Raw genomic sequence first — 4,353 nt, forward strand, 5'->3', positions numbered from 1 at the left:
TCCTATCTGTCCCCCAGTCACTTCCAGTTAAACACCTCATGATATTTAACACCTTCTTGGATTTATCTAAGACTTTCTGAATGTGTAATCCTCTCATCAAACCATACCCCAAGAAATTTAAATTGCTCCACATTTTCTATTTCTTGGTTATATAACTTTTGTGTTTTTATTCAACCTTTATTTATACAGGTTAGTTCCCATTGAGCCTCGAGGACTCATTTACATGAGACCTGTTACATACAGATGTACAAAGTAAATAAGGTAAAGAGAACACGAGAGGGTGGAGGAGGTAAAAAACATCATATCTCACACCATGTCCTGACTGGAGCACAGTGTAAAAGTTGCAAAAAAAGGACTTCGCAACATAAACAGCAACATACAGTACAATGACATCATAATACATTTATGCATGAAGTCAACATGGCGTTGAGTTGTCTGTGGACACTGCCAGACAGTTCCATAGTTCTAATAAGATGGTACAGTGTCTATCAGCAGCGCAGTTTTGATAAGGTCCACAGATGTTCTCAGGAGAGCGGGGTAGGAGGAGGGGAGGAGCAGCAGCGTGTCATTATTCACATAACCTCTGGGAGAAATTTGAGAAAGCTGGCCTATTCAAGGTCAAGCGGGGAAGCAAGATTTGATTTGGTAACAACAATTGTTTTGGGCCAGGCAGACTCTGTTTGATTTTTTTAATGTCTGCTTTCAAAAGTTCTGCTGGTACGTCTCAATGGCAAATCTAAAACAGCCAGATTTGTGGTCATTACGCCGGGCCGTGCTTGTAGCCTTCCCCAAGGTTGAATCCTTCATGCCAACAAGTTCCAGAAGCCGCAAGTGGCCTGCGATTCTCAGAAATCGCGTCCAGCTTACGGCTTAGTTCACAAAGCATCTGAGTCTGGGTGCTCGAAGCGCGGCACATTCCTTCACACATGGCAGGCAGCTTCAAAGTTGTCAGATCCGCTGCCGACGTCTTCTGAATTTGTCGATAAGCCAGAAACCCACTGATTCCAAAAGTCAGAAATCCCACTATCATTAATCCAATTATGTATGTCTTCTACATCCTCAATGAACATTACGGACAGACACACCATCTTCCACTGGCTCCAGGAATCCATGGTGCATCCTGAAGCAAATGTCCCTTTAGGGCATGAGGGCTCTCCTTCACCCTGTGTTCTCATCGAGAAAATTTGATCAATTGTGTTGAGAGACCAGCTGACCAGATCCACGATTAACAATTCAGAAGATATGTAGAGAGAGACTCTGAAAAAGATCCACAGGACAAGAGATCAAAAATCAGGAGGCAGGCAGGAGCGGGTGAAGCGACCGTCTTCGTCGAGAGCAAGCAGGAAATGATGAGTTTAATATTATCACCAATTTTTTTCATTGTAAAGAACATCGTCTTAGTCTTATCTACCGAAAATTTATATCCCCACTTGTATGACCAGTTTTTAACTTTAAAAATAGCTTCTTGCATCTTTCTAGTAATAAACTCTAAGTTCCTTCCCCTCTTCCATATTGCTCCATCATCAACAATAAGAGAAAAACCCATCCCAGTATTTTCATTTTGAAACACATCATTTATCATTGTAAAGAATAAAGGACTTATTATACACCCTTGTGGTGTCCCATTTTCAACAATATATTTCTCAGAATAATGGTTTCCTATCCTTACTTGTATTTTTCTTCTGGTAAAAAAATAGTTTATTCATCTGTACATCCATCCTGTAATTTCTAATTTTAATTAATAAACCTTCTTTCCACGTCATATCTTATGCTTTCTCAATAAAAATAAAAAAAAACACTGCTACAATATTTTAACTTGGGCTTTTCTGATTTCAAATTCCAAACTTAAAACTGAATCCATGGTGTTTCTACCTCTCCTAAAACCACTTTGATATTGTGACATATATCCTTTTGATTCTATATAGTAAATCAACCTGTCATTAATCATTTTCTCCATTATTTTGCGTATATTAGACGTTAATGCAATCGGTCTGTAATGTTCTGGGTTTGTGTCATCTTTGCCTGGCTTGCGTATTGGTATTATCACTGCTTCTTTCCAACTCAATGTCTTCACCGGCCTGTATGTTCATGTACAGGTTCTTCTCAAAAAATTAGCATATTGTGATAAAGGTCATTATTTTCCATAATGTAATGATAAAAATGAAACTTTCATATATTTCAGATTCATTGCACACCAACTGAAATATTTCAGGTCTTTAATTGTTTTAATACTGATGATTATGGCATACAGGTCATGAAAACCCAAAATGCCTGTCCCAAAAAATTAGCATATTTCATCCCACCAATGAAAGACAAGTGTTTTTAATACAAAAAACACCAACCTTCAAATAATCATGTTCAGTTATGCACTCAATACTTGGTCGGGAATCCTTTTGCATGAATGACTGCTTCAGTGCAGCGTGACATGGAGGCAATCAGCCTGTGGCACTGCTGAGGTGTTATGGAGGCCCAGGATGCTTCGATAGCGGCCTTAAGCTCATCCAGAGTGTTGGGTCTTGCGTCTCTCAACTTTCTCTTCACAATATCCCACAGGTTCTCTATGGGGTTCAGGTCAGGAGAGTTGGCAGGCCAATTGAGCACAGTAATACCATGGTCAGTAAACCATTTACCAGTGGTTTTGGCACTGTGAACAGGTGCCAGGTCGTGCTGAAAAATGAAATCTTCATCTCCATAAAGCTTTTCAGCAGATGGAAGCATGAAGTGCTCCAAAATCTCCTGATAGATAGCTGCATTGACCCTGTGCTTGATATAACACAGTGGACCAACACCAGCAGATGACATGACACCCCAGTGACTGTGGAAACTTGACACTGGACCTCAAGCAATGTGGATTCTGTGTCTCCTCTCTTCCTCCAGACTCTGGGACCTTGATTTCCAAAGGAAATGCAAAATTTACTGTAATCAGAGAACATAACTTTGGACCACTCAGCAGCATTCCCAGGCGAGATGCTTCTGACGCAGTCTCTTGTTCAAGAGTGGCTTGACCTGGGGAATGTGGCACCTGTAGCCCATTTCCTGCACACGCCTGTGCACGGTGGCTCTGGATGTTTCTACTCCAGACTCAGTCCACTGCTTCCGCAGGTCCCCCAAGGTCTGGAATCGGCCCTTCTCCACAATCCTCCTCAGGGTCCGGTCACCTCTTCTCGTTGTGCAGCGTTTTCTGCCACACTTTTCCCTTCCCACAGACTTCCCACTGAGATGCCTTGATACAGCACTCTGGGAACAGCCTATTGGTTCAGCAATTTCTTTCTGTGTCTTACCCTCTTGCTTGAGGGTGTCAATGATGGCCTTCTGGACAGCAGTCAGGTCGGCAGTCTTACCCATGATTGCGGTTTTGAGTAATGAACAAGGCTGGGAGTTTTTAAAAGCCTCAGGAATCTTTTGCAGGTGTTTAGAGTTACGTCGTTGATTCAGATGGTTAGGTTAATAGCTTGTTTAGAGAAACTTTTCATGATATGCTAATTTTTTGGGACAGGCATTTTGAGTTTTCATGAGCTGTATGCCATAATCATCAGTATTAAAACAATTAAAGACCTGAAATATTTCAGTTGGTGTGCAATGAATCTGAAATATATAAAAGTTTCATTTTATCATTACATTATGGAAAATAATTACCTTTATCACATTTACACATCCTCACTCTCTCTGCGTACACCAGTATATCCTCTAATAACAAAGTCTAAAGTTGGTTTGAGCCAAGTTTCCTGAATACATATTTGTTTTTTGTAAAGATTTTTAATGAATACTTTAAATTCTTGCCTGTTTGCGATTAAACTTGAATCGTTCCACTGTAGAATAATCAGTGTCCCCTCTCCTCATGTCCCTGACTTCCCATTTCCCCCAGTTCTTAGGCTCCCATGAAATGTCTTTTATACCAAATAATTTCTCTGCTCCTTTAACTATTATTTTAATGTTCTCTGTTTTGTACTTTACCTGATCTGCACAGTTAATCACATACGAAATAAAAACACGATCTTCTCCACTGTAATTGTAGGTTCAGTTATCTCTCTTGGTTTCATCTGGAATGTTGAGTTTTGTCGTTCACAACGGTGGAAGTAACGAATTACAAATACTCGCATTACTTAATTAAGTAGAATTTTTTTGGGTACTTGTACTTTTATGAGTATTTCTTTCAAGTGTGTAATTTTACTCATTCTTAAGTACAATTTAGTGATGTACTTTGCTACTTTTAAAATCAGAAGTTGCTACTGAGTACGGTTCAATTGGAATCAATATTCAAACCGTTCATCTTTGTAGCCAGAAACGCTCTCAGATCACAAATGCACCATTTACCTATGACGTAAAGGACAACTCCGTAGAGCAGAGAGTCAT

The sequence above is a fragment of the Nematolebias whitei genome, chromosome 16, assembly GCF_014905685.2.
Source record: "Nematolebias whitei isolate Nwh7 chromosome 16, NemWhi1, whole genome shotgun sequence".
Taxonomy (NCBI): Eukaryota; Metazoa; Chordata; class Actinopteri; order Cyprinodontiformes; family Rivulidae; genus Nematolebias; species Nematolebias whitei.